Source organism: Cavia porcellus, unplaced genomic scaffold (genome assembly GCF_034190915.1).
Source record: "Cavia porcellus strain 051 isolate PalLab524CR breed Dunkin Hartley unplaced genomic scaffold, mCavPor4.1 scaffold_21, whole genome shotgun sequence".
Lineage (NCBI taxonomy): Eukaryota > Metazoa > Chordata > Mammalia > Rodentia > Caviidae > Cavia > Cavia porcellus.
In genome coordinates this window covers 64974436-64983127 of record NW_026947504.1, presented here as the reverse complement: position 1 = coordinate 64983127, position 8692 = coordinate 64974436, and the positions used below count along the sequence as shown (strand labels likewise).

Sequence of the window (8692 nt, the reverse complement as noted above, 5' to 3'; positions counted from 1 at the left end):
CCAACGCAGCACCCTCCAGAACTGGAGACGTTCGCTAAGACCATCCTCGATGCATCCTCCGCTAAGACCAATCTTTCTGGCTTGTGTAAATAACTTCCTGACGGTACTTCAAAGAGCTTATCTGACAAAACAAGGTAGGAACTCTCCTTCCTGGTTTCCAAGAAGTTTAAGCGTGGAAGTGTAAGCGCAGGAACTGGCTGGCCACAGGCCCTTGGGCCATGCTAAGTGCTTGGCAGATGATACTAAACTAAACAAGCAAGTAACTTTTCAGCTAAGCCAAAGGTGTTCACCTCCAACAGCCTGCGAATGCTGCTAATAACACAGGTCCTGCTGTAAAGCGCCAGAAAAATAAGTAAACCCGCGGCCTGCTCTGGGTAACCCCTCTTTCCAGGCCATGCTCTGGCCTGGGTCGCCCCCAAACTTCCTGTTTTGTGCTGGAAGCAATCTTGTTCCCGAACTCTGCCACTAGGGGGCGCGCAGACTCCGGAGCCTGCAGCCGGACTCGGCCTCGCGGGCACCAGGAAGCCCGAGGTGCGGCCTCCAGCCTCCTGCAGTCTCCACTTTCCTGCCTCCCTCGCTGGGCAAGGCTCAGGGTCCAAGCTGATGGCCTCCCGATGCCCAGCGTGCCGCTACTTACTTTTGACAGTCCCGCTCCTCGCCCAGAAGAGTGAACTGAGGCTCAGAGAGGGTAAGTCACTGCTCCAGGGTCACACAGTGTAGGCTTTTGAGTCAGATTTGCCTGCTTCCTAACTTTGCAAACACCTTTGTGGCTGAAGGGGACCCCAAGTGTTCAGCCCCTCAGAGGGGCCAGATGACTGACTTAGTTATCAGGAAAAGACCCCAGCGCAGGGAGAGCTAGACAGCTTTTTACATTTTCTTTTCTCTCCCCCATACCCTTCCGGAGGCCACCGCAGGCCTGCGCAACTCCACCACTGTTTGCATTTGGCGCTGGTGATTAATGCTTTGCTGCCCTCTTATTGAGGAAATGAAAGGGATAAGGATTAATTCCTGTTCAGCCTCTCCCCCTCTCCTCCCTTTAGTGCCCTATGATTTTCACAGCCACCCCAAAGGGATGCTCAGGCGGGCTCGGGGTGGGCGTCCTAAGTGTTTATTGCCTGTCTACTGAAGGAGTCAGGACACAAAAACAACCGTGTTCGAAACAGCTACACGAAAGGGATAAAAACAAAAAACACCTTTTTTTTCTTTACTGGAGATTGAACTCAGAGCCTTAGACATGCTAGACAAGTGCTCTACCACTGGATTACTGGATTAGACTCCCAGACCTAAAAAATAGAATTTGGGATGTTCTCAACATAAATCAATGACAAGGTTTGAGATGATGTGTGCACTAATTGGGGTGAAGAATATGCTAATTGCCCTGATCTGATCACCACGCATTGAATAATGTATCAAAACACCACAATGAATTCCATAAAATGGACAATTATTATATTGTATATAAAATACAAAAATTAAAACAACAGTGGTAACTACACATCACTGATACCCACACTGCTAGAAGACAGCCTTTTGTGCTGGAAAAACTGCCCAATGGTAATTTGGTGTTCTGTGTCTCTGGGTTTGTATTTGCAGGCTGTCTGGGTGACATTCCCCAACCTCATCCTGCCCAGCACTTCCAGGACCCCTAGGAAGCTCTGTGCTGTGGCTCTGGGAAGGCAGACCTGACTCCAGCCGTCCACAGGACATGTGCACCCCCGCAGGGTGTCTCTCACAGGACAACTGGTACCAGACACATACTCAGAAATCACCCCTTAATTAAGACCATGCTCAATAGGAAGGGAATCAGAAGACAGGGAGGGGAGAAGAAGAGGGATGAAAAGCAATTAAGACGTGCTGTGCACATGTACCAACTCTCTGCAAGGATTGTGATCTTTACGCACCACACACCTGTACTGATACAAAACAATAATTGGGAGGAAAAAAAGCCTGAGCTCTTGGGGAAGATGCCCATGCTCTCTGGAGTTTTCAATGTCAGGTTTTAGGTCTTTCTTTCTTTCTTTTGTTTGACTTTTTTTTTTTTTGAGATAAGGTCGAGCTGTGCAGTTCAAGCTGGCCTTGAGCTCACTTTATAGTTCAGGCTGGTCTCAAACTTGCCATGAACCTCTTGCCTCAGCCTTCTGAGTGCTGAGATCCATTCTTATAAAAGGATTAAGGGGCTGGGGATTTAGCTCAGTGGCATAAGCATCTGCCTTGCAAGCAGACGGTCATGAGTTCGATCCCCGGTACCGATAAAAATGAAAAAGACAAAAAAAAAAAAATAGATTAGAACGATTCAGGGAACACACTCAGAGGTGGGAAGTCTGGTTCTCTTTGCTGCAGAAACCAAACCAAGCCAATGAACACAGCCCCTGGCTTCTGTGTTGTAGACTAAGAAACACAAGCTCCTTTCTGGCTCTGTTGGCCTCTTGTGTCATTGATTACTATAGCCTTGAAACTCTAATAGCCACACGTGCACACACACACTGTAGCACTCAGGCATAACACTGTACATTCGCACAACGGCAGCACTGCAGGCCCAGGACCACCCCAGGACCACCCCAGGACCACCCCAGGACCACCCTAGGTCCACCCCAGGCCCACCCCAGGACCACCCCAGGACCACCCCAGGTCAACCCTAGGACCACCCCAGGACCACCCCAGGACCACCCCAGGACCACCCCAGGACCACCCCAGGACCACCCTAGGACCACCCCAGGCCCACCCCAGGACCACCCCAGGCCCACCCTAGGACCACCCTAGGCCTACCCTAGAACCACCCCAGGACCACCCCAGGCCCACCCCAGGACCACCCCAGGCCCACCCCAGGACCACTCAGCCTCCCCTGGCTTCCCACCATACATTTACTGTGAGGTTAGGGCTCAGATTCTTCCTGCACAGGGCCCTCCCCGAGCCCTTTCCTTTTCTGATGTCTTTGTCGGAAGATTGCACCAGCAATGTCTTGGTAAATATTATACTACGGAAGGCTGAGACATTGGAAATGTGTTGGGAATAAAGTCATACCAGAAGTTCAGCTGAACAATGTCTTTGCCTTGATAGAGCCAGAAGAAGCCAATTCTCAGGCTCAGATTTTAGTAGCTTTTTCTTGTCTCCATCCTAGTTGAGATCTCTTTTGCACGCAGTGCCTGGAATCCTGACCTTACCCACCCACAGCTCCTGCAGCAGCAGAGGCCAGAGCCTCAGACACAGACAGAACAAGCATCAGCGGCTGGCTCTGCCTCTCAGGAGCCCTGTGAATGTGGATGAATCCCTGACCCCAGCATTCTCTGCAAAATGGAGGTAGGACTATTTATTAGGATTTCTTCATGATGCACAAAAGACGCAAAATTAAACACTGGAATGTTGCATATGGTAAATAAATGGTAAGATTTTGTGTGAAGAGCGTTACCTACAAGGCCTGGAGATACGGCTCAGTGGTACAGCACTTGCTTAACACGCTCAAGTCCTGGGTTCAATTCCTCCAGCACTATCAAAACAAAAAGTAAAGATTATCTTTCAAGGGATACTTGCTGGGTTTTGTTGTTGCTGTTTTCTAGGGCAGGACTGGGCATCAAACTCAGGTGTTTGCATTTTTATATGCACAAGGTCCAGTTAAAGAAGGAGCTCATGCAGGGAGTTGCAAGTCATAACCAGGAAGGGGACTTTGTTTGGAGGGCTTTTCTACCACCATCGTATCATGACAAATGGGCAGTTACCAAAATAAAAAGCAGTTTTGATACTAAAATATTAGAATAACTGATAGAATGTTTAGACTACTGCCTTTTATTGATTTATCAATGCATTTTGATTTGGCTGGCTGATTTGACATTAAGAATGGTCTCTTTAGGCAGTTAAAATAGATATCATGATCCCCATGCCAGAGATGTGATAGAAAGAAAGGAAACAAGCTTACGGAGGTGAAACGACTTGCAAGATAATGATTTAACCCAAATTTGAATCCTCTGGAATCTAATTTCCATGATTTTTCTACCACATGTCCAACTACAAACGTGAAATACCAACATGCTAAAAAGACTGTTGAGAGCCATTGATGGTCAAGGGATACAACTTGGCCTGACATCAGCCACCTTGAGCCATAACTGTCATGATTATCCCTGAGTAACCCTGGCCACCACCCCCAATTGTTTTCAAACAAGCTATAAATAGACAAAACCATTAGAGTGGTATGTGGAGCTTTACCATCCAGACCATTATCAGCATCAAGAATGTGCCTGCCATCTTTGATGTTAGCTTGAGATAAACCAGATGCATTCGGGCTTGGAAGTCATTTTTGTCCTGACCTTGTGATAAACTCCTTCCTTCTAATCCAGATCACAGAGATCCACTGGCTTTGCTACCACTCAGAATCACGCCTGTCAGAGTCTCAAAAAACTGTGCTCTGCGCTATCCTGGATCTGGCTGCCTCTTTCTTTGGTCTGATGGCAGCACGGGTCCAGCTCTTACACTGTATGTCAGGCTGCTCAGGAGCCGTTTGTCTCACTGTAGCCAATGCAGCTGTCCTGCAGGGGCACATCTTGGATTTCAAGCTAGGAACTATGGCAGAGTGTAGTTCTCACCCACAACTTTACTTTCCAGCTGCCTTCTCTGGGACATCTCTGCTCTGTGCCGCGGACAGACTGAACCTTTGACCTTGCCCTGCAGCACGGCTCCTCCTCCAGATTTTCCCCACCCACTGCTGTGCCCATCCCACAGACAGGGTACACCTGTCTGTCCATTCCTACCTCCAGAAACCTGGCTCCTCCTACCCTCCACTTCCACTCCCACTCCCAAACTCATCCTGCCCCCGCCCAGATGAGCTCCACCCGTGACCACTACATTTTGTCTGGCTTTGGCTGGCATCTGAATCACATCAGCTCTCTCCACTGGTGGGAAAAGCTTTTTAAATCTCAGATTGCTGGGCTTCACCTCAGAGGTTCCGATTCGGTAGATCTGAGTGTCGCCTGAGAATGCACATTTCTGACAAGTTCTCAGCCACACTGTCACTGCTGGTCTCGGGTCCACACGTCAGTGGTCCCTGAGCTAAACATCTGTAATAGTCTCCTAGTCCAGAAGACCTTTTCAGACTTCACTTGGGCCGTGTAATTCCCTGCAGTTAGATGTCTAAAAGTTTTCTTGGCTCTTCACTGCACTAGGAGAAAGGCTGTCTCCATCCGCAGTACCTGTGGATGCTGCACAAAGCTCTTTCTCCTTCTCTTCTTGTTCTTCTTTTTCCTCTCTTCCTTCTCCTCCTCCTTCTTAATCTCCTCCTTCTCCTGCTTCTTTTTCTTCCTTTTCTTAGACAGGGTCTCACTATATAGTTTAGGTTCTATTCATTATACAAGTCAGGCTGGCCTCCAACTCATGGAAATCCTCCTGCCTCAGTCTCCTGACTGCTGGGATTATAGGATGCACCACCACATCCAGGTACAAAGCTCCTTTGGAATTCATGCCAGCAGACTAAAACTCTACCACACCTCCTGGCTGATGTCATCTGCCCGCGCTCTGGTCACTTCTGTTTCTTAAGTACTTGAGTATCTTGCTTCTCATTTTCACTAAATGATTATTTAATTATTTGGGCAGTGATGGGTTTAATACTTGTGCGTCTGCTTCCTTGACCTTCCCTCACATAGTCTTTAGTCCTCTACTCTGCATGACTTGATCATGTCATCACCTCTGTTGAGGTTTAAGTATGAAACGTCCCCCAAAGACTCAGTAATGAGCAATTTATCCCCAACACAGCAATGCTCAGAGGTGAGGCCTAGAGAGACGATGGATCATGCAGGTTCTAATCCACTGATGAGTTAACTGGCCGAATGGGCCATGAGGAGGCAAGTCCCAGTTGTAGGAAGGGAGTCACTGAGACGTCCTCTGAAGGGCCCGTCTTGTTCCCCATCCTCTCTTCTGGGGCTTGCTTCCTGCCTACCATAAGGTGGGCAGCTTTCTCCAGACCCTTCTGCTATGATGCCCTTGACTGAAATCTCTGAAACAGTGAACCAAAATAAATCTTTCCTTCTTTAAACTGTGTATGTGTTATATTATGTCCCAGCAACAGAAAAGTTGCTCAAATCTCAATTTTTTTTTTTACCAGTACCAGGAATCGAACTCATGACCACATACATGCTTGTAAGGCAGGCGCTTATGCCACTGAGCTAAACCCCCAGCCCTCCAAATCTCAATTTCAAGGGCCACACTTCCTGACCACCTCTTCCACAGGTTAGCAGCTCTCAGATTTCTACCCCAGCAATTCTCCGACTTGCTCAAGACTTTGTTCGCCGTGCACTGTCCCTGTCATTTTTCCTCATCTTTTAGGATTTCACTTGTCTCCTGACCCAAAGTGTTCGTCAGCTTTCTCCACTATCATAAAGACTTGAGATGATCAGCTCGCGGAGAAAAGGTTCATTTCTGCCCATCGTTCTGGAGATTGCAGTCCTGTTGCTTTGGTGCTGTGGCAAGGACAGCACACCACTGCTCGGAGCAGGTAGTGAAGCCACCTCTTCACCTCATGGCTGGAACACAAGGCAGAGAAAGAGAAAGAGACCAGGGTCCCACCATCCCCTTTCGGGCGTGTTCCCAGTGACCACAGGCTGCCCACGAGGCCCTGCCTCTATCCAATAGCACCACACTGATGACTAAGCCTTCAGCACTTGGACCTTTGGGGACCCTGAGATCCAAACAATAGCAGTCAGATTAGGCTAAATGGTCCTCACTAACACTATTTCCTCCTAAGTTCACTAACTCTTAGGGTCTCACTTCGTCCCTGGTTAACCCCATCCATTCCCCACTCTATCCCTGTACCCAAGCAATGAGGCAAAAACACCAGCTAGGTTGAAAGTGCTCACTTTTAAATGGGTGGCCACACACTTCAAAGCTATCAACCCATTGGCCTAAATCCTGCAGAGTACACTTCTAATTTAAAAGATGCCACCTGATCCAGTAGGGCTGGAAGCTTGTGACAGACACAGACACCTAGGCCTCTTAGGACTGCTGAGTCTGCACTGTAACAAGGTCCCCAGGTCCCCATTTCCACATCCACATTCAGGAGCACTGCCTTAGAGATGAGCTGAATAATCCTTTTCCTAAGCTTTCTGAGCCCCGGTGGCCGTCACTCCAAGGGTCCCGCTCTGTTGAGAATTCAGAAGCAGGCGCAGAGATTCTTCCATCCTCTCATCCCCATCTTTTTAACGGGCTTCCTCTCTACCCTAATCCTCTTCCCTCTTCTCCTGGCACAAGGGAGCAGGGCCCCTCCACAGCCATGGCTGTTTTTTCTTAGCCTCCGGAGCACATCCCTGATTCTCCTGCATCCTGAACTCTCTGGATATTCCTTGGGTTTAGGAATGTAGCTCAGTGGTCGAACCCTTGCCTAGCAAAGACTCTTCTGATCCTACAGCCTGCCCCTTCTGCCAGCGTTTTAACTTCAAGCCAAGCTGTTTTAGTTGTTTTGTGGTGTCCTCATTGTCCACTCCCTCTCGTCACTGAGGTCTTGACTCAAATGTCATCTTTGCAGAGGGGCTGTGAGTGCACCGTGAGACCATAACTGTTAAGGATAATAAATATAAATAAGAAGCAAAAGAAAAGAACTAGGGATATAGACCTTTCTCAAATAGTAAGCGGACCAAGGGACGGAGGGAGGGAGAAGGAGACTGAAAAAGGGCGTTATGGTGCATCCTGTCATGGGCTAATCCACACAAGGAGTGTAAATATCGTATGTTGTAAACACCACTAACAAAGTGAAAATCAAAATAAAATAGCACACACACTTATCCGTATTTAGCTTTCATTACTCAGCATAAACACCCAGTAGGCTGTGTTTCTTTGAAGTCTCTCCCGGTAAGCTCCTGGGGTGGGGACCTTGTCCACTCTTCTGTGAGCCTGATAGTCACAGATGAGCTGTGGCTTGTGTGAAAGGCCACGTGCTGGGGAGAGACATGAGGCCTCAAGTAGGCCCCTGGCAGGGCAGGACCTCAGCGGTGCCTGCATTTGACCCCAAGTGAGGGGCAAACAATAGTGTCATTTTCTCCCCGCATCACTTTCATAGTCAGGGTCCACTTGTTGGGAGCCCACAGAAATTGACTTGTTACCTCAAGGAAAAAGAGAGGGGTTGTTTCTCGTAAGAGGAAGGAGAGTTTTGCTGAACGCTTCACGGAAAGTGCAAAGTGCCTCACAGGCCACGGGAAGTTGCTGGATCGCCTAGGTGTTCCCCTCTTCACAGGCAGGAGCAGGGCCTGCTGACACAAAATGGGCGTGACCTCTGTCACCAGCAGGACAAGGAAATATCAGAGTGTAGCTTTCAGAATTAGGTCATCAACAACATCGCAGTTTCCGCCTTGCTCCCTCTTGGGTCAAGCACATCTTGGTGCTCTGGGGAAGCCAGCTGTCTCCTGACACTCAGGGATCCCTCAGGGAAGTCCGTGGCAGAAACAGCTGAGGCCTCTGCCAACCCGCCCGCGCTCTGAGCCTGGGAACGGCCCCCAGAAATGGATCCTCCAGCCTTAGTCAGGCACCTTCCTCTCTCCTCTTGCTTTCTGTGCCCAAATGCTCTGTTGTGTGCTCCATTCTCTTACCCTTCTCTGTGAATCTCCTTTCTCTGCTTACTTTTTAATATGCAATGGCCAAAACTAGTTGCCAGGTGTTGGTCTACAACAGGAGTAGGCAAACATTTTCTGCTCAGGAGCAGGTGTAAATATTCTGAGCTTTG

The 8692-nt window shown here is 48.7% G+C and overlaps 1 long non-coding RNA gene across 1 annotated transcript; it reads left to right on the top strand.

Annotated features, from left to right (window-relative positions):
- The first annotated feature begins 544 nt into the window (after positions 1-544).
- LOC106025127 (uncharacterized) lies at positions 545-6000 on the top strand. The gene is made up of 4 exons (XR_001198693.3): positions 545-688; positions 1594-1743; positions 3141-3297; positions 4594-6000. It is a non-coding gene; the product is annotated as an uncharacterized LOC106025127 (long non-coding RNA).
- Positions 6001-8692: the final 2692 nt, after the last annotated feature.